The following is a 22,846-nucleotide window of genomic DNA, read 5'->3' on the forward strand; positions in this document are numbered from 1 at the left end:
TGTGAGCAGCAACTAGTAAGGGTTCGTACTCCTAGTGGGGGAGAGCTAGTGATTCAGGGCGAGAGGCCACAGCGCGGACCGATTTTATGTCCAGCGGCGAGGGCGAGGCGCCATCTTCAGCAGGGTTGCACAGGATACGTCGCCTATGTCATGGATAACCAGGATAAGGGTAAGGCGACCGTTGATGATGTACCGGTAGTACGAGAGTACCCGTACGTATTTCCAAAAGACTTACCTGGGGTACCTCCGGAGAGACATGTTGAGTTTAGGATTGACCTGGTCCCTGGTTGGGCTCCGATAGCCAAGGCACAATATCGGTTGGCTCCTCCCGAGATGCAGGTGTTGTGTACGCAGCTGCAAGAGCTGCTAGACAAGGGTTTCATCAGGCCGAGCAATTCACCATAGGGAGCCCCGATTCTGTTTGTGAAGAAGAAGGACGGGTCACATCGTATGTGCATAGACTACCGGGAGCTGAACAAGGTAATGGTGAAGAACCATTACCCACTTCCGAGGATAGATGATTTGTTTTACCAGCTTCAGGGAGCATCTTGGTTCTCCAAGATTGATCTACGGTCAGGATATCACCAGATGCGAGTCAGGGATGATGATGTGCAGAAGACAGCTTTTAGGACTCGCTATGGTCATTATGAGTTTGTGGTGATGCCGTTTGGGCTCACCAATGCTCCAATCGCGTTCATGGACCTCATGAACCGCGTGTGCAGACCGATGTTGGATCGGTCTGTAATAGTTTTCATTGATGACATCTTGGTTTACTCCAAGACTCAGGAGCAGCATGAGGAGCACCTAAGGGAGGTGCTGGAGACACTGAGGAGGGAGAGACTTTTTGCGAAGTTCTGTAAATGTGAGTTCTGGTTGCGCGAGGTGCAGTTCTGATGTGTGTGAAACGAACTAAGTTTTATCCTACTTTTTAATTATGAATTAAACACACAAAGGTAGTGGACCTATCAATTGTGGTATAGTTAAATAAGTAGGATAAAACTTAGTTCGTTTCACACACATCAAGTTTTTGGCGCCGTTGCCGGGGAACGGTTCAAAAATTAGCACTAATTGCTAGTTTTATCGATCCTTTGTGTGAGATTTATCTTACACAAAGTTATTTCTTAAGTAATTTATTAGGTTAAGTTTTAATATGTTTTTTCTGTTTTTAGAATTTTAGTTAAAATTTTTCTGTTTTAGCCTTGAACTCGTCGAGTGCACTCGAAGCTACTCGGCGAGTCCATAGTTGATTTCCAGTTTCGTTTTATTTTTGTTCTTTTTACGCGTGTTTCTTTTTTTAATTGCAGATATTTCATGACCCGAGGATCCAACACACCTCTGATTCCCCCATTAGAAGACCCGGAATCCGCTCTTAGAAAGAACAAAGACAAGGTTGTTGAAGACACTAACCCGCCAAAGAAATCACCCTTCAAGGACCTTAAATCAGTCTTTGGGAAGAAAAAGAGCAAGAAAGCAAGAGATTCTAGCATTCAAAAGAGCGAAGGAAGCAATCTTGGGAATTTTGGAGACGATACATTCCACAACGAAACCGAATTCGAGTACGGTAACGAATCTGAATACGAAGAAGGAAGCGACCTAGAAGGAGAGCTTGACAACACCATGGCCAACATCGATGAAGTTCCCATGGGAGAATGGAAGAAAAGGATACGTGATGATACCGGCCCGGGACTCGTGCAACCCGCTATTCCCGCGACTGCTACCTTTGAACTTAAAGGCCACATACTCGCGCAACTTAAGGAGATCCCATTCTACGGGAAGGATCACGAGGACGCATACAAGCACCTAGACGAGGTCAATGATATAGCCGACTACTTTACTGTCCCCAATGTGGCTCGCGACACTGTTTTACTTCGTATGCTTCCGGTCACATTCAAGGGAGATGCGAAAGATTGGCTGAAATCACTTCCTCCCGGATCCATCACTACTTGGGCTAAAATGAAAATAGAATTTATAGACCAATTTTGCCCTCCCTCAAAGATAGCCAAGTTGAAGAAAGCCATAGCCAATTTTGAACAACAAGCTGGAGAGTCACTTTATGAGGCATGGGAGAGATATAAAGGCTTACTAAGGAACTGCCCACATCATGATTTGAATAGTCAACAGGAAGTCTCTATCTTCTATGATGGAGTAAATGTAACAACTAGGCAGCTCCTTGATTCGCAAGGACCTCTCACGAAGAAGGCACCCCCGGTGATAAAAGAGCTAATTGAAGAATTCTCTAAACACTCTAGAGAATATCATAATCCAAGGAATGAACTAAGTAGGGGTGTGGTGAACTCAGTTACTGATAATATGGCAGCAATGATGGCTAAGTTGGATAGTTTGGATCGACTAATGACTAAGATGGACCAATCCATCCATGCCATTAAGGTGGGTTGTGAAAACTGTAGAGGGCCTCACCTCACTAAAGATTGTGATCTTGACGAGAACGGGAACCGGAAAGTGCAAGTGTGCTATTCAAGTGGTGATAGGTTTGATGACAATTGGCAGAAACCCAAGAAGGAATGGCTACCATACGATGAGTACAAAAAGGCGAATGAGGAAAAGTACAAGCAAAAAGATAGAGGCTTTTATCAAAAGGAGGAACCGGTGCTAGAGAAGAAATCTGATTTGGAAGATATGTTTACAAGATTTGTGGTTGCGTCCGAGAAAAGGCACAATGATACCGACGCTGAAATGAAGGAGCAACGAAAAGCTATGATGATGGATCAACAAAATATACTTAGGAATCAGCAAGCATCCATTCATAACATTGAAAAACATCTAGGCCAGCTTACACAACAAATCAATCAAAGAGCAACCAATGAACTTCCTAGCAATACCGAACAGAATCCCAGAATGGCGAATGTGAAGGCAATAACAACAGATTCTGAAACAATTTTCACTCCTCTGACCCCTGTCCAGAAGAATCCCAACAAGGTGCAAACAGAAGAGGTAAATAGTTGGGAATCGAGTAAACCCGACTCGACTCGCCGAGTCCCCAACAAGGACTCGACGAGTCCAAGACCTGATGACACAAGCAGCTTTCTTTTAAAACCTTACCGGGGCCCTTTGCCATTTCCGAGCCGAGCCATACCTAATGAGCAGATTCAAGAATATAGGAGGTTTATGGAGCACATAAGGGCACTCCAAGTGAATATTCTGTTTGTTGAAACGATAGTTCAAACACCGATATATGCAAGTTTGCTTAAAAACCTCTTTACAACTAGAAGAAATATGGAAGAAGTTGCTGAAATAGTGTTGAATGAACTGCCAGAAATGAGGGGCAATCCGGGAAGTGTAAGGGTTAAAATGTTATAATTAGTCGAAATATATTTTGTCTCTTCGAATGTTTTGTAATGTATTTTACTAAGGCGCTTTTATTCGAAACTTTAGTGTCTATGCCTTAGTATATTTTTTGTACGCTTTCTGTTCCCTATAAATAGGGATATTTACTAGAGTTAGATAAGAGTTTTTACAGACCTGTCTTTGTACTCTGTAAACATTCGAAAGCGTAATAGAGCTGAAACAAGATCATATTTACATCCAGTGTTCAATTTCGCATTCTTACTTGATTCTATACTCTGATTCATTTTATACTCGATTCTTTGATTCTTCAATTGGTATCAAAGCAGGAATCACATCTGTGATCTGATTTTCATCAATTCAAAAAGTTTTTGAATCAAATTTTTGGTTCAAAGGTTTCCGCACTTTTTGATCGTGAAAAATTTGTCTAGATTTTAGTTTGTGATTTGATTCTGCATTTGAATTGTTGAATCGAGTGTTCTTCTTGTAATTCTGATTTGATTCAACTAGTTTGTTTTCAAATTTCCAAATCTTCTTAAAAATTTTCAAAGTCATCTTCCGTACAACAATGGCGAGCTTCAATCTCAATTCGATGACCTCGTTTTCTCATTTGTTAGGATCATCAACCAAAATTCCAATGCTAATCCCTGAATATTATGATCAGTGGGCTGATCGTATGCAGGATTATCTAAATGGTCTTGATGAAGAATTATGGTCATGTATCACTGGAAATGTCAATGTTCCTGTGAATGTTCAAGCAATTGGATCATCTTCTACAAGTTCTGGTGTTGATAATCAAACTGATCGTCTGAAGAAACTGGAGAAGAGGTGTATTAGGGAATTGCGAGGAGCTTTACCTCCAGTTGTGTACAATTATGTAAGGAGTTGTACAACTGCAAAAGAGATCTGGAACAATCTGAAAGATAAGTTTCAAGGAAGTGAGAAGACGAAAATCAATTCAGTCAAACAGTGTTTGGTCGAGCTGAAAGATTTCAGACAAAAAAAAGGTGAATCAATTGAAGTCTACTATGATCGACTGAACGAGTTAATCTATCGGTAATCCCTATGGAATTACCAGGACTTCAATGGAATTCAATCTCATCTTTGTGATGGGTCTTCGAAAAGAATGGAGAAGCATGAGTATGATGGTGAAGAATCAGCAAAGTTTTGATACATCAACTCTCAATGATTTGTACAATCAGTTGAAGACACACGAAACTGAGGTAAATGAAATTGCTGAGGAGACGAAGCTAAATTTAGGAGGTCCATTAGCACTTGTGTCAAAGATATCTGAGAAAGAAGCTAAAAATGGTGATTCTGAGGAAGAAGAGGGATTCATCATGAATTCGGATGATGAGCCAATAGCATTTTACTCGAATAATCGTGTCAAGAAGTTTTTCAAAAAGTCGTTCAATCCGAAGGCTAAGCTTTCTGAGGTAAAAGGAAGTACTGTGAGTAAAACTGTTGTTGAGGAGAAAAAGAACATTGAGAAGAAAGATTCGAAAATGTCTGAAGGAAAGAGTGAGAAAAAGCTGAAAGGTGATGCTGGTGTTGATTGTCATTATTGCAATGGAGCCAATCATCTTGCGAATGATTGTATGCTTCGGAAGAAGGATGAGAGAAAGAATAAAGTAAAAGATGAGGCTTATTATGCAGAAACGCTTGAGGAGGTTCGTGCAAAAGCTAAGAATTTATCACTGGTCGCAAGGGGTGAACAGGAGGAGGATGGAACATATCAAATCTGGTCATCCAGATCAGACGATGAAGAAATGAGGAATCCAACACATGGAGCAATGTATGCGAAGATGGAGGAGGAATCAGATGAAGAGGAATTCGAAGTGAAAGGAAGATGCTTCGTATCCAAGACAGCAGACAAATCTCCAATAACAACAAAGGTACGTAATATTCTCGAATCTTTTAATATTCCTACACATGCTTATGACTCTGAACTAATATCTTTTGATGAGACTGTTACTTATTTTGATTCAATTGTTGTGTCTGCTAGCAACGAGGCCAACAAGTTGTCCATGGAGTTATTAGAGACCAAAAAGCGATTAGACATGAAAATAAGTAAAGTAGATTGTTTAGAATTACAAATAACGAATATTATGTGTGATAGAGATACTTTGTCAAATGAAGTCAATCTTTTGCTAGCACAAAGAAACATATACTGTAATTCTGCTAAGAGACTTTATGGCAAATTAACTGATTTACATCATTCATGTGAAATAAGTAAAGAGCAACATAGAAAATTACTACCTTTTCTAGCATTCGAAAGAGCTAAGGTAGATAATATTCCGTATGATTGTGAGAAAATAATAGCTGATTTTGACAAAGTTCCTGATGATAGATATAAATATGGAATTGTCAAAATTGATGAATGTCTTGATGCGAATGAGTTAGTTAACATAGTGAATGATACTTTGACTAAATCTGAACAAATTCAAATTTTGAAAAAGACTGAGAATTCAACATCTGATTCTCAATCTAATTTTGCTGATATTGAAGATAATTCTGACAATATTAGTGAAATTAGTGATCTTGAGGATATTGACTATTCCCAGTTGTCTGTTGTTAATGTTGCATCAACATTTAAAGGGAAAGAAAAAGTTAAGGACTTGATGGTTAAGAAAGAAACTGATATACCCTCAACTTCGAAAGTTTGTGATATGGACTTCGTGGATCTCAGAGACAGTCAAACTGATGATAGCGATGATGAAAAAGAAGAAGAAATTTCGAAGGAAAAGAAATCTTCAAAGGAAGAAGAAATTCCTCGAATAGTGGTTGATCAAGTGTATGGTGATACACAAAAGTTTGAAAAAGTGATGAATGAAAAAGGTGATCACTATCTTGAAACGAATACTGTGGTTTATCTAAATTTCAAGTGTACACATGATGTCATTTTTCCAAATCAAGTATTCGTAACTACTGGAAATGTTGAGAATATCAAACCAGAATTAAAGAAGTTAGTTGAAAAAGATAATTTGAAAACAACTGATTAAGGTTTCTTTGCAAATCAAAGCACAGTTGAAAACAACCTAACAAAGAATTCGTATGTTTTTCACCGTCAAAAACCACAAAGAAAATGGGTTGAAAAATCAAAAGTTGAAAAAGAGAATTCAAAACAAGTTGTAAAGGAAAATGAAAAAGTTGTCAAACTAAACTCCACGGAATTCAAAGATCAAATTGACAAATTTTCGAAGGAAAATAACATTTCAAAAAGACAAGCCAGGAAGAAAATATTTTGGCAGATGATTGAGTCTGAAAAGATGTCTGAATTACAATCACCCAAAAATGTTTTTAAAGCTAAAAATTCCACTTTTTCAACAAATAATCAACATTCATCAAAATCAAATCATTTAAGGTCTGAAGTGAATAAACAACCAAAGTTTTCGAAAGTCTCAAAAACTAAAATTTCAAATACATCAAATCCAAATCAAAAATTCTTTCAACGTCAAGATTTTAAATCCACTGTTGATACATCTTATGGTGAATCTTTTCTAACCAATCCAAAAGTTGATTTTGTTCCTAAAAAGCCAAATTTTCCTAATCATACAAAGAAAGAAACTATGAAAATTTCACATGAAAAGGGAATAACTTCAAGGAATAACATTGATCATTGGCTTGAGGGCAAAGGAAAAATGTATAAGTCGAATACATTTTCAAAGGAGCAAATTCACGAAGCCTATGAAAAGTATGTAACTACTTCATCAAATGGAAGTTTATCTTCTAAGGATTCGAACATATCTGTCAAAGCATGGAAACCAGTAATCAAAACTAAGAATGTACATTCACAAACTCAGAATACGAAGGGTAATGTTAGTGAACATTCGAAACCATCAAAATCTTATGTTTCGGTTCCTTTAAATGAAGATGTAAACTTAATTGATAGTCTCAAAACCAAAGTTTGTGATTGGGTTAAAAGTTCTTCATTACATTCGAAATTGAAATCTAATGTCCATGGACCCAAAAAGCCTTGGGTACCTAAATTTTTCCACTGATTGTAGGTACTATGTGACGAGAAATATGATAATAAATGGTACATTGATGGTGGTTGCTCTCGTCACATGACTGGGAAGAAGGAGAACTTACGTGATTTTCGAAGTCTAAAGAATGCTGGAGTTGTGAAGTTTGGGAACAATCAAAAATGTCAAGTCAAAGGATATGGGAAGATAATAAACAGACAATTCACAGTGAATCGTGTTGCGTATGTTGCAGGTCTTCAACATAACTTGATAAGTGTTTCCCAACTTGTTGTGGGCACTGGCAATCAAGTTCTTTTTAATGAAGAAGGAAGTGTTATTTCGAATGTCAACACTAAAGAAGTTTTACTTAAATCCAAAAGGAAAGGTGACATGTTTACTTTAGACATCAATCCAATAGTAGGGAAACCTGCTATATGTCTTCTTTCAAAAGCAACATCAGACTTAAGTTGGCTTTGGCATCGAAGACTTCTCATCTCAACTTTCGAAACATTAATAAACTTGTGGTACAAGATCTGGTAAGAGGTTTACCTGTACTTAAATTTGATAATGATTCTTTATGTGCAGCTTGTGAAGTTGGAAAGCAACATAAACAAGGTCATCCAATTACGATAGATTCGAAAATAGTCGCACCTCTGGAACTGTTACATATTGATTTATGTGGTCCATCAACAGTTTCAACAATCAACAAGAAACGGTACATATTAGTCATTGTTGATGATTTTTCCAGATTTACGTGGGTTTATTTTCTCAGGCTTGAATCCGAAGTTGCACAAATCATGATTAACTTTATCAAAAAGATGGAAACAACATTGAAGAAGATTGTTCGAAAAATTAAGAGTGATCATGGAACTGAGTTTAAGAACAATGTTCTTGATTCATTTTTGGTGGACAAAGGGATTTCGCATAATTTTTCATCTCCATACACACCACAACAAAATGGTGTTGTTGAACGAAGAAATAGGTCTCTATGCGAAGCGGCAAGGACTATGTTGGCATATGCGAATCTTCCACAATACCTTTGAGCTGAAGCAGTATCTACCGCATGTTTTATTCAAAACAGATCTTTCATTCATCGTCGTTTTAACATCACTCCATAAGAAATTCTCAACAATCGAAAACCTAATGTGAAATTTTTTCATGTTTTCGAATGCAGGTGCTTTATTATGAATCTCAAGGATAATCTTACGAAATTTCAAGCTAAAGCAGATGAAGGGATTTTCTTGGAATATTCGCATAATTCAGTAGCATATCGTGTGTTGAACAAAAGAACACGAAAAGTGGAAGAAACTTTTAATCTTACATTTGATGATTACTATATTAAACAAACTGAAACGCATTTTGAAAATCATTCTATTCTAAAAGAAATACAAGAAGAATCTGAACCTTCACAAATGTTGGATAATGATTATGATTTAATTTTTGGTATTTCAGTTCAGATCATGCTGTTGATGCTGAAATTAATGCCAATGATAATCATCTCCCTGAATTAACAAAGCTTACTGATGATTCAACTTCAACTTCTCAAGAAATAGGCGAAAATATGCAAAATAATCCAGTGGCGGGTGAGAAATTGGATTCAAACACTCTTGTTGAGGGGGAGCATTCTTCCGAGGGGGAGAATGAGAGATTGGATGTTGATGTTGAGGGGGAGCATGATGTTGAGGGGGAGCATTTAGAATAGAATGAAAATAATAATGATTTTAATGATGTTTGTTCGATTGCAGGTTCAGAGAATGATGATTTATACGAAGATGCACCTTTGGACTTTGATCCAGCTTATCCACCAATGGAAAAGTGGACAAGAGATCATCCGAAGGATCAAGTAATTGGGAATCCGCAAGAGGGTGTTTTAACAAGAGCTCAAATTCGTGCAAAGAATGAGGTATTGAATACTCATCAAGAATTTTGCATGTTCAATGTTTTCATCTCTAAAATTGAACCAAAGACAGTTAAGGTTGCAATGGAACACTCAGATTGGGTTGTTGCAATGCAATCTGAATTATCTGAATTTGAACGAAACAAGGTTTGGAGATTAATTCCTAAACCTAAAAATGTTTCGATTATCGGTTTAAAATGGATTTTCAAAAACAACACTGACAAAGATGGAAATATCGTTCGAAACAAAGCCAGACTTGTTGTTAAAGGATATTCACAACAAGAAGGAATCGACTATGTAGAAACTTTTTCCCCTGTCGCAAGACTCGAGGATGTTCGTATATTTCTAGCTTATGCAGCTCACAAAGACTTTGATGTTTATCAAATGGACGTGAAGTGTGCATTTTTAAATGGAGAGCTTGAAGAAAAAGTTTACATGGAACAACCCCCAGGTTTTATTAACGAAGAATATCCAGATCATGTTTATATTTTAGATAAGGCGGTTTATGGTTTAAAACAAGCACCACGAGCATGGTATGCAACTCTTACTTCATTTTTGAAACAATCTAAATTTAAACAAGGATCTGTTGACCCCACATTATTTCGAAAGAAAGTTGGGAATCATCTAATGCTTGTTCAAATTTATGTTGATGATATTATTTTTGGCTCAACTGACCCTGCTTTATCTAGAGAATTCAAAGATTTGATGAAAAGTAAGTTCGAAATGAGCATGATGGGAAAAATCAATAATTTTCTTGGACTGAATATTCGTCAAAACAGAGAAGGAATTTTTATTAATCAAGAAAAATATACGAAGAATCTACTAGAGAAGTTTGGGTTGACAAATAGCACAAAGTTACGAGTCCCTATGGCAACTGGCATAAAGTTGACACCTTCGTTAGATAAACCTGCAGTTGACATAACTCTTTACAGGAGCATGATTGGTTCATTACTTTATCTTACAACGAGTAGACCTGATATCATGTTTTCTGTGTGTAATTATGTTAGGTATCAGTCAAATCCATGAGAACCACATCTCACTGCTGTGAAGAATATATTTCGTTATCTTAAAGGAACAATTTCGTTAGGATTGTGGTATCCTTCGAAAACAGGGTTCTTTGTACAAGCTTATTCGGATGCAGACTTGGGTAGTTGTAATCTTGATAGAAAAAGCATAAGTGGCGGATGTCAATTTCTCGATGGCAAATTGGTAAGCTGGTAGTCGAAAAAGCAAACATGTGTATCAATTTCAACAGCTAAAGCAGAATATGTGGCTGCTGCTTCTTGCACATCACAAATTATATGGATTCAAAGTCAATTGCGTGATTATGCAATCAATATGAAAAAGATTCCATTATATTGTGATTCTCAAAGTGCAATAAGAATTTGTCATAATCCTGTGCAGCATTCGAAGACTAAACATATAGCTCTTCGTTATCATTTCATCAAGGATCACGTGGAGGATGGAAATATTGAAGTACATTTCGTGAAAACAACTGATCAGTTAGCTGATATTTTCACAAAACCTTTAGATGAAAAATACTTTGTGAAAATTTTAGAAGGACTTGGAATGATAGATGGAAATTCTGTTCCATGTGAAAAAGGAGAATGATGATTGACCAGGAATGATTCAGAGGTGCTGAATGAAAAACAAAGCAATAACAGTTGACGTTCAGAGGTTACTGTTCATAGTCAACGCTTCGAATCCCTTCGAATTCGTAAATTTATCATATATTTTAAGGGTTGATTCAGAGGTTACTATTCATAGTCAACGCTTCGAATCCCTTCGAATTCGTAAATTTGTCACTTATCAGGGGATGATAAAATTTCGTGTATTTGCAACAAGTACAGTTAGCTTTTAATTTTCGAAAAATTAAAAATCCAAAAAGATTTTCATTTGTTTTTGTCTTTTAATTTTCGAAAAATTAAAAATACAAAAAGATTTTTGTTTGTTTTTGTCATTTAATTTTCGAAAAATTAAAAATCCAAAAAGATTTTCGTTTGTTTTTGTCATTTAATTTTCGAAAAATTAAAAATCCAAAAAGATTTTGTTTTGCTTTTGTTTTGTCTCTATTTTCGAAAAATCAAAACAACAAAAATATTTTGTTTCCTATTTATTTTTAGTTTTTTGTTGCAGATATGTATGATGATACACAGTGGATTATGCTTGCAGTTCTAGGGTCAGGTACATTTTTCGTACGAACGTACGAATCGATAAATTATCAATATTTTGAACTAGTTAAGTTGTCCCTAGAAGCATGCTGCTGCATGTTGTCCAAAGCCTCCGCTGACTCAATGTGTGTGTACGAAAGCCTTAATGAAATTATTCATACGAAAATTTCTTCCCAATAAGGCTTATATTCACATTAGTCTCTGAGCTACCTGACTCTTCTCAAAATGAGTTAAGAGTTTACTGTTTTGTCCAAAAATAACAGAGGTACCTATCGTGTCTTACACCAATCTTTTTCAGCCATAAAGTTCTTACACGATCACACACGAAGACATATGTACGAGAGGTCTCTGATCAAACCCATCGAGACTTAGATATATCAAAAATTTGTGTTTATGATCTGACATCATGAGACCGTGATGAAAGAGAAACCCAATTTTCTAAACTTTTAAGGAATTGACGGGGAACTATGTTCCAGATTTTCACGAAACATTTGGTTTAGTACCAACATTCGAAACTCCAAATCATATTCAATTCGTATGAGTGGTCTTGATCAAACATTCGAAACCCATGATGTTTGTTACCCAACAAGATCCAGCACAAATTTTTTTCTTGAAAATGATTTCCGTGTGAGTTTCATTCGAACTTCAATGTCACTTCAAATTTATCAAAACAAACTTGTCCATGACTACACTGGTCAAACAAGAAATTTTTGTTACAATTTATCACCTTATGTTTAGGTTGACATGTAACGAAATTTTTAAACTACCCATGAAGCATTATAAAAGAAGCCCTTTGATACTTATTTACAAGTATTCAATTGTATTTCACGGGAGCCTACACAAGCTGTTGATCATTTCTTTTAATGATTAATGAAGCAATCTTTGCCCGGGATTTTATCTGCCTTTATGTCAAATTTATATATTGACATCACAATATCCCAAATTTTTCTTATCTTTGTTTCTCGTCTAAATTCTTTGGAACACTGCACTCACGAAATCCTTGAGGTTCTGAGTAATACCAACTCAGGCTGATGATTTCAAACATCTGGCATATGACTTCGCTTTTCATCCCAAAAGCGAAAGAGCCTTGCTTCCATACGAAGGGTTCTGACGGTTACAATCTTCTTGGGGATAACAATACAGGCTGGTTTTCAATGACGTATGGTATTCTGTCCGGATTTCAAGGTGATGTGACAGATACTTTTTGACGCATGGCTACTTTTACGCAGTAATGGTCCGATTTTCAAGGTGCCACATCAGATATCATTAAATATACATCCCGCTTCAAATTCAAACCTCAGGGTTACATATAAAAGGGGATTCAAGGGTTCATTATCAGTTTATGCAATCAAAAAGAACAAATTCCCAAATTCTCTGATCTTCAAAGTTTTCAAACCCTAACAATGGCGACTTCTGTTCATGTTGATGCTAATCCTTCTCATACCACTGAAGATGTTTCTTCATTTCCAATTATGAAGATTCAAGCAACTAACTATTACTTGGAGGGTGATGTTTCTAAATACCCGGAAGAATTGAATATGTTAATCGTTGCCTTGAAGAGCTCTGTTTTGTCTAAGGCGATGTTCAATTCATTCTCTGTTCCAATGTCATGGCTTTCTCAAGCCGGATCAACCGCTACTTACAATAAAGCTTCTGATACAATTACTTTCCATCTGGTGAATGACAAAAAGGTCAGATTATCAAAGAAACTCTTTTGCCAAATTCTTGAAATTCCGAATTCACCTCCGTATGTTGCTTTCACATTTCCTCAAATAGTTCATATGTTTAATGAGATGGGATATCAGCCTCAGTTATCCAAGATCAGTGATTTTAAGAAATCTGGTCTTCCAAGTATCTGGAATTTCTTATTTGGTATTTTTCTAAAATGTTTAACTGGGAGAACAGTTGGTCTTGACAAAGGAAGAATGGAAGTATATGCCATGGTTGCTGGGCTATACTATGATCTTCAAGTGGATTATTCTACACAATTGTGGAAGGAATTCCAAAAGAGTGTAGAACACACGAATGCTATTCATGGTATTTCGTGTGCAAGATGTTGGAGCTTGATTTTACAACATTTTTACAACAAGGAAGGGATTTTGGTACCCACTGATGAAGAAAAAGCTGTTTTTCAACCATACCACTATCCGAAAGATGTCACAGATAGTGCTGAGGTTTTTCCATCTGTTGCTCGTATTCCAGATGCAATGCTCAAAAGATTTGATCCTTCGAATTCTGTTTTAGTGGCATATTTGAAGACTATTGATTCTTCTATCGAAACTGGGAAACTATTGGACAGGGAAGGTAAGAAATCCAAGCGGTCAAAGAAGACTGAAACTACTTCTCATGAAGACAAAATCACAGAGTTGACTTCTTCGAAATCTCCAAAGAAGAAGCCTCTAACAGTTGAAGTGTCTGTTGCTGAGACACAAGTGATTGAGCCTGTTGTTGAAGACACTCAAGAACAAGTGATCATTCCTTCGAAGACTGGTATGTTTCGAAGAATCAAAATGAAGTCAACACATAAAAGCAAGTCTCCAACACAAAAAGTGGTTCGAAAACCTTACATCACTCATCAAGGTGTTTTAATTCGACAAGTGTCAGCACCTGTTTCTCCATTATCCAACAAACGAAGGGCTGAGGATATGGCCAAACATTTGTCGAAGAAGAAGACACGAAAGCTTATGCTTTCTACTGAGTCTACAGAAGATGATGATGAAAGAATTCCTGAAACACCATAAATAAATCTTCATGTAGAAAGCTCAACTCCTGAGCAGACAATAGTCATACCACCCGAAGATTCGGTTGCCAAATCAGTTTCTGAGGAGGTACGAACTTCAGGCATCCCTGCAAACGTATCTGATACGGATGCAAATGTCAATCTGGGTGAAGGAGATTCGAATAAAGAAGATCACGGTCATCCAACTTCTTTATCTTTCGAACATACTGTTTCTTTACCTCCACCAATTATTCCAATTTCTTCCACCACTGATTCCCCTACATTCGAAAACATAATCAATCAACCCTTCACTTCTATTTTTTCTTCTCAATCCACTGACACACCCAAACCTAATTCCACTGTTCACGAAACCATTTTTATGGAAACAGAAACTGATAATGAGGGTTTTGGAGGTGCGTTTGAAGAATTAGAGTTTCATGAAGACGAAGAGGAGTTTCCAGATCATATGCTGATGACAATGAAGCAATTTAAAATTTTGAATCAGAAGTTGAATTCTATAATTCAATCTCAAGCTGATCTGGGGGGTGGTTCGCCTGTTTCAAGTTTAGAGGTTGATTCATTGTTGAAAATGTTCGAAGCCAGAGTTGTAAGTAAAGTATCTGGGATGATTACAGACTCTGAATCTCGACTTTTGGAGAAGGTTGATCATAGTGATCAAAATAATGAACTACGCATCAATTCTCAAAATTCGAAGTTTGCTGGAGATATGAAAGAATTCAAGCATGTAACAAAGGAAAGGCATGTTCTATTTGTTCAAGAAGTAAAGAAAGTCAGGGAGGATGTCAATCTGCAGATTCATGAACTTCGTGAAGATATGAAAAAAGAGATTGCAACTGTTCAAAAAGATTATGCATCTCTGACTCAGAAGGTTGATATTATTTGTGACGCTGTCATAAGATTTGTCAAATTATATGAAAATTTGAGTCCTCAACTTACTCATCTTTCAACAACAGAGAGTGCCAACTTTTTGGAAGTGACTAATTTGCTAAAGGAATTAAAAGACCTATCTATCCAGCCGGTTTCTTCTTCCCTGATTACTCCTGAATTTTTATCTCAAAAGTTCCTACACTTCGAAGCAATTCTCAACAAGCAACTTGCTCCTCTATCTCGCATATCCAGCCTTCTTCCAACAACAAATGCCCCACCTGTTATCACAGGGGTGCAAGGGGGAGAAAGAAAAGCTGGTGATTCGAAGGTCAGTGGTGATGATGTGAAGGTTGTAGGAAAGATGTTTTCTTCAAAGATCCCAACAACAAAGCCAGTTATAGCATCTGCTGGGCCGATTACTTCAACTGTCGTAACAACCATGCCAATTACAAGACCAATTTCGAAAGGAATTGTGATTTGTAAAACTACTGATAATGTTGGGAGTAGTTCGAAAACAATGGAGGTGAAAGATGATTCAGTCGTGAAAGATAAAGGGAAAACATTTGTGGTGGAAAAATCGAAAGAAGAAAGGAAAGCCGAAGCAGAAGCTGAAATCGAAAAGCTAAGATTGATTCAAATCATAATGACTCAGCGTGCAAGTGATCCGAAGGGAATGGACAAAGGTGATCCGGCCAAACACTACAATTATGAAACAATTGAGGCCAAAGTAGCTTTTAATCATATGTTTTCTTTTGAGAAGAAACCAAAACAAAGTTATATGGTTACGAATACTGATTCAAGTCAGATGGACTTTCCGATAAACGAAATGATGTTCATCATGCCTCAATTTAAAGCAGAAGGTAATTTCAAAGAAAAGGATGATGGTACACACATGAAAATTCGATTTCATGCTGTTCTTGCAAAAGCCCCTGAGGAAGTTTGGTCATTGATAAAGATCAAGAAAATGATCAGTATGAAAAAGGATGTGGTTTTCGAAAACACAGTCCAAAATATCAAGTATGTGGTTGTCAGGGCAAATGGAAATATTTGCGAATTTACTATTGCAGATTTTCCATTAATGAACTTGTATGATCTTATACAAGTTTCTTTGATTCTGAAAGACAAATCATTTTCATATCTTCAAAACACGGAACCTGATGAATTTAAGCTTGGGCTTGCTCACATCAAGATTTTCATCGAAAATTATTATGAGTGCTTGGCTCTAACTGATGTGGAATTAGCTACAGCTAAAGGTATGGAAATTAAAGCTCCAATAGATCCTACGAAGACTCAGGCAGAATTGAAGAAGTATGTTGATGGTGAAATCTGCTTAAAGCCTTTTGGAATGGTCTTCGCAGGAAAGGACAAAGCTGGAAAAGGAAAACGTTTCTTGTTCCAGGCATGCGAAGTGGAAAGGTATTAAACGTCTCAATATACGAACTTAATTGTTCGTATGAATCATTGTAAGAAGAACAATGAAGGAGATAAGAAAGAGCTTAAGAAGATTATTTCCTGGTACACGGAAATTCGAAGAGTGATGTTGTATTCCATCCAGCTTCTTTCGAATTAAGATGTTCGACTATGATTACAAAGGGGGAGATTGTAAAGGTTAAAATGTTGTAATTAGTCGAAATATATTTTGTCTCTTCGAATGTTTTGTAATGTATTTTACTAAGGCGCTTTTATTCGAAACTTTAGTGTCTATGCCTTAGTATATTTTTTGTACGCTTTCTGTTCCCTATATAATAGGGATATTTACTCTGTAAACATTCGAAAGAGTAATAGAGCCGAAACAAGATCATATTTACATCCAGTGTTCAATTTCGCATTCTTACTTGATTCTATACTCTGATTCATTTTATACTCGATTCTTTGATTCTTCAGGAAGCATCACCGTACCTTGTCAATTTGGGAACATAATGACCACACGAGCATTAACTGATTTAGCGGCAAGTATTAATATTATGGCATATTCCTTCTTCCAAAAGTTAAACCTTCCGGTCCCAAAGCCTATTCATATGAAAATCCATTTGGCCGACAAAACGATAATACATCCAATGGGAGTGTGTGAAGATCTTCTTATCAAAGTTGATAAACTAGTATTTCCTGTTGACTTCATAATATTAGACATGGAGGAGGACCTTAAAGTACCAATCATTCTTGGGCGACCGTTCTTGAATACCGCTTGTGCCTTGGTAGATATGCGTGAATCTACGCTAACATTAAGGGTGGGGGATGATTCGGTGATTTTTAAAGCTGAGGAAAAGGATAAGCACATAGAGTCAAGAGAAGATAAAGTTTCCTCAATAGATTTGGAGGATGAATTGTTAGAAAAAGAGCTTGCGTGCTTGCATTAAATCAATCCAAGTCAATTCTTATTATCTTTGGAAGAAAATTTTGATGCCAAAGGAGATCTGATAGAGAGGTTGATCGAGGAAGCTGATTATCAAGAAAGCCTTAAAAGTATTGGAAGCTCACTGACTCGCTGAGTCGTACCTTCTGACTCGACGAGTACATACGAAAAATCCCGATTTATTGAAGATTTTAGTCTGCAAACCATTAGTACCCTTTATGAACCAGATGTGCACGTTTTTCCTGATTACGTGGAGAATCTTCTTGAGGAAAGAAAAGTTGTTAAAGATTTCGTCAACTTTGAGAATGCACATTTGGCTTGTCTTGAAACAATTGTGCTAAATGATGAGGCTGTCCAAGAAGAGGATAAAGAAAGTTTAGAAGATAAAGGGGATACTAAAACTTGGAATAATGATAGCCATAACTCTTTCATTGAATCACATATAGCGATGTCAACCAAAAGCAAAAGAACCAAGCCTCGTGCCCTTGTCTCTACTACGTTTGAAGTTTTCACTTTCAAAACACCGGATTCTTTAATATGTGATGAAAGTAAGGAAGAATTTGTGCCTTCAAGTGATGATGAGTTAATGACCGAAAAGGCAATCGAGGAAGATAAAGAAGGAAGGGAAACGATGGGGCGTGAAAAGGAAGAAGTGAAAAAGAAGAAGTATGGTAAAGGGATAAAGCGTAAAGCTGAAGAAATTGTTGCAAGAAAGAGAATGGAAGAATTGAAGAGGGCATATAAGAGAAGAATCCATCTTTACAAGACAAAATATAAAGTGCAAAAACTGAAGAAGGATATCCTAATGGAGGAAGCAGCAGAGACGTAGAGCAGAATGGAGTCCAGCTAAAGACTCCTCAAAAAGAAGCGGTTCACGGGAGGCAACCCATCAATAGAGTTTGCTTTTCTTTTTCCTTTTTCGTTTTTGTTTTGCGTGGTTTTCTTAGGATTTTTCTAATCAAAACTTCATTTTCATCTATAAATAATTGCTTGAGGACAAGCAAGGTCTGAGTTTGGGGTGTGGTAAATTTTTATGATTTTTTTTATGACTCGAAGCGTTCATCCATGACTCGGCGAGTCCACACGAATCAGGGAAGTTTTAATCGCGACCTGACTCGGCGAGTCTATATCCTGACTCGATGAGTCGATTTAATTTACTGAAAAAAAAATAATTTTTACGTTTCTGTAAAATTAGGGTTTTTATCCTAATTGAGAAAACACATTCATTCACACCATCTGACACCCGTTCGACGTGCGAAGACTCTCTCAAGCAATCATCTTCATTTTTCTTTGATTTCTTCTACTTTCTCCCCACAAGAAAATGTTTTCAAGAGGTGGACAGAGCTCTAGGGGTAACCGAGGGGATCATCCTTGGTTAAACTTTCCACGAATTGATTCGGAATCCACGATGAAATGATGGAAGAAGAAGTTGGTTGAAGTTAAAAAGAAAGAAATTTATGTACCAAATGCAATAAATTGGGAATGGCTGGGGAGAGTCCGATATGAAGAGGAGTTGGCTCCATTTCTTGTCAAAGCATTTATGCATGAAGGGATATCATCACTTGTGATGGATGGAGCCGGCTATTCCGTATGCAAGAACCGGTGTTCAAGGAGTTGTGTTGGGAGTTTTTCTCAACCATCAACTTTCACAAAGGAAACGATTATTACAACCCGGGAATCATTACCTTTTGCCTTGGTGGTGAACTCCGCCAATGTAGTATGGTGGAACTTGCTTGCAAATTTGGTATATATGACCAACAATTGGTCAGCACTGAAGGTTTTGGCACCTTTTTGGAGCATTGTCACAAGGAATTCCCGGAGGGTGTTGTGGGTTCCACTTGGTGGAACACTATTGCCAACAAGGTTTATATCCCCAAGTCCGCTCAAGAGGGGAGTATTAGATCACCGACCCATCGATTGATTCACCGCCTCATTGCTAATACAATCAACATGCGAAAATATGATGATAAGGTTCCTAACCTTGATGTTTTCTACTTATGGAGTATTACTACTCCAAACACTTTCTGCAATCTTCCGTACTGCATAGCATCTTATTTAGCTGAGGGGGCGGTCAAGGATCGAAAAACTTCAAAGATCAATGGCGGGATGTTTGTGACCCGCCTAGAAAAATCATATGGGTTAATGGAGAGAGGAGCATGGAACTTGATGACAATGGTCCCGACCCCTCCTTTTAATGTCATTCTTTTTAGAAGAGCAAGAATTATTGAAGATTATGGAGGGGGCCACTATTCCATTCCTCATGATGATGCGGTGATAGGACCCGAAGAGCCGGGAAGGAGGGTAAGGTCGAGACATGAGCGAGCACGTGAAGACCCACCGGTGATTCCGGTTGAAGATGAGATACCCGAGGAATGGTTTAATGTGGAGGGAAGGAGATACCAAGATGATTTGGGAAGGAGCTTAAATTTCACCAACCGGTCATTTATCCAAATGTTTAATCACTTCAACATCCAACATGTAGATGGTGGACAATTTCCTTATGTGCCTACTTGGGAAGAACGGATAAATGCACGAAGGAGTGAAGCCGGTGGGAGTGGAGCAAGAGAAGATGATGAAGAGGAAGAAGATGAAGATTAAAGTTATATCCTTTTTATTTGGTTGTGTTAAAACAATTTTTATTTGTTTGCTTGTTTTTATTTGTTTTGTTTGAACTTCTAAGTAGGATTTGGTTTGTTTTATTTTATGTTTGTTGTTGGTTCTTCTCAGAATTTGAATTAGGGTATGCATGCAAGGAGTCTAGAGAGTGAAAGAAAAATGGAAAGAGTCAAGTCTAGGCGAGAGAGAGTGAAGTTTTGAGTCCAAGTACCGAGTCCGATTCTAGAGAGGGTTAAAGAGTGCGTGAATACTGAAGAAGAGAAGAGCATGAGTGTCTTTTTGATGCTACTTCAGCATACCAAACCGGATTTGAAGCATAATACACATTTTTATCACACAGCGTGGAACTCGCCGAGTGCACATCCTGAACTCGACGAGTCATAGGGCAATTTCATGAATTCTGCCATTTTCGCGACACAACTCGACGAGTTGCCTTACTAACTCGACGGGTTGCTTTTCATTCCACCTCTAAAGCTGCTGATTTGATGATATTTTACACTACATTTGAATGCATTTTTGAAGATTAATGCCTGAAGATTATTTTCCTGCATGGCAATTCGTGTATTCGTGTCATGAAAACGTGTCAGCCACGAATTTTACACGATACGATTACACGATGAGAAATAAGCTTTATCTCAATTTTTAAGATGTATTCGTGTCGTGTATTCGTGTCGTGTCGTGTCTCTCACAGATTCGTGTCTTCGTGTCTGAAATTGTCAGGTCTACGTACCACATGAGATTTGGTATCCAAGGCATGGATGAGCTGTTCCCATGCCTAAAGCCAATTGAAGATGGAGCTCTTCATGAAGAAACATCAACCTCCTTACTACTATCCCAAGGGAGTTTGTTCCAATTCCCTCTTTACTTTGTTGTTTTCTTTTTCATGCATAACATGCAATGGGGACATTGCATAAATTAAGTGTGGGGTAGGGGTTGATTATATTAGTTACATTAGAATCCTAATTTAGGTATAATTTTGAAATTTTTGCATTAAAAATTTACTAGGATTAATTTAGAAAATTTTGGTAAAAACAATTAGGATTCCATGCTAGTGTTATCTTTGATGATTGCATGAAGACTCAAATGTTTAGTTGAGCCAATATACGTTCTAGTGCATTTGTAACCTCCTTTATTCTAGTGAAATCATGGGACAAAAACACAACCTCGTTTAGTTTGAGGGATGCAATATGTTTAGCATCGTGTACCATAAATGTATCCAGGAAAATTTTTATCTTTAATCAATAAAGGTTGAAGTTGAGCGCCCCTGCTTAAGCATGTAGGATTTGAGTGAAAAAAAAAAAGAAAATAGTGAGATACATGTTAAAAAAAGAGAGAGAATTACAAGTAAAAGTTGTAAGAATTTTGGAGCAATCAAAGTGAAGATCAAAAGATCAAAATTCCGAAAGTTCAAAAGTTGAAGATACCAAAAATCAAATCAAAGAAGGTGGTGAATTCAAGAAATTAAAAAGATCAAATATCAAAGAAGTGAAGAATTCCAATTAAGCTCTATAGTGGTATCAAAAAGTTGTAATTGTCTAGATTATGTATGCTTGGGTAGCTTGACCAAAAATACGTTGAGGTTAAGAAAGTTTTCTGCGGATGGATTCGGAGGGATGCATAAAATGAGCGTTGTTCAAAAGAAGTGGGCGAGTGTTTATGAGGATTGTAAGTATTTAGGATTAAGGGGTCCTTAGGAAAAATTTTAGACACAAATGCATGCGTTGCGGTCTTGACATAATGGCTGGGTTTGATTGGGATTGTCTTATGTAATATTAATGTGCTAAAATTCAGTTTTGCTTGGGGGCAAGCAAAAGTCAAGTGTGGGGTATTTAACTTGCTGTGTGTGAAACGAACTAAGTTTTATCCTACTTTTTAATTATGAATTAGACACACAAAGGCAGTGGACCTATCAATTGTGGTATAGTTAAATAAGTAGGGTATCGAACTCAGGGAACGGAAATTAAACTAATTACTAATATTATCTAAGAACAAGTAATAGAAAGTAGGGTTTTCTCTAGTTTTACAAGACTAGAAACTTAAATATTTAGCTAAGACTTAAACTAAATAACTAAAGCTAAAGCAACAAAAATCACTAAATTCAATAATTAAGGAGACTTCTGTTTAGGTTCAAATCATTTGTTCCTATGATTGATTTTATGGTAAATGCTTTGGATTAAGTTTAATTGGATACTGATTAAGATGATTAGGTTCACATTCGCTATTGCTAATCCTTAGAAAACAGATTAATTCAAACAATGGCCAGTTGTCTAGATTAATGAATTTCCTAGTTTATTAATTCGGATTAAGTAAGACTTGTAGTGGTTAATTAAATTGGTCGTTCAATTAACTTCTTGATGATGGTTCATCATACAAGCTCACACATTAACTTACATATCTTCTAGTTAACCCTAGTTTCACGTTCGTTATTCCTAGGCATATAACTAAGTTTTCACATAGATCATATGAGATTAGTAACTAAGATATGTTCATACAACTTAATTACTGATTTATTAACAGAAAAATAGTTGTTATTAACACATGAGGTTCTTTTACAAGCTTAACAAAACATAATCACCAAGTTAAATTAATCCTAACCATAAAATCAATCCATATTCACAAAATCATCTACCCTAAACAGAAGATAAAGGTCTTAGTTCATAATTGCAGTAAAAACAAACTCAAAAACGAATTCAATTAGTTCAAACATGACTCAATCAAAAGATTAACTAAGAATGAACTAGAAATTGCCTTAATCCTCCTCAAAATCGAACGTAGGGTTGATTCTTCACTTCCCAGAGCTTCCACCGTGTTCTCAATCGCAGCTTAGCCTCCTAGGGTTCTTCAGAAGTCTCTGGTCTTGGTCTTAAATTCCCTATTTCTAGTTTTCTGGAAACAGAGTTGACTCGAGTCAAGGTACCGACTCGCCGAGTCCCT

General features: G+C 36.9%; 1 non-coding gene across 1 annotated transcript; it reads right to left on the reverse strand.

The window, feature by feature from the left end:
* Window positions 1-2,001: 2,001 nt before the first annotated feature.
* Window positions 2,002-2,108, reverse strand: LOC145128015 (small nucleolar RNA R71). Its single transcript, XR_013716618.1, has one exon. It is a non-coding gene; the product is annotated as a small nucleolar RNA R71 (small nucleolar RNA).
* Between the last annotated feature and the right edge of the window lie 20,738 nt (window positions 2,109-22,846).

The sequence above is a fragment of the Lactuca virosa genome, chromosome 7, assembly GCF_052849685.1.
Source record: "Lactuca virosa cultivar CGN04683 chromosome 7, Lactuca_virosa_CGN04683_v6, whole genome shotgun sequence".
Classification (NCBI taxonomy): domain Eukaryota; kingdom Viridiplantae; phylum Streptophyta; class Magnoliopsida; order Asterales; family Asteraceae; genus Lactuca; species Lactuca virosa.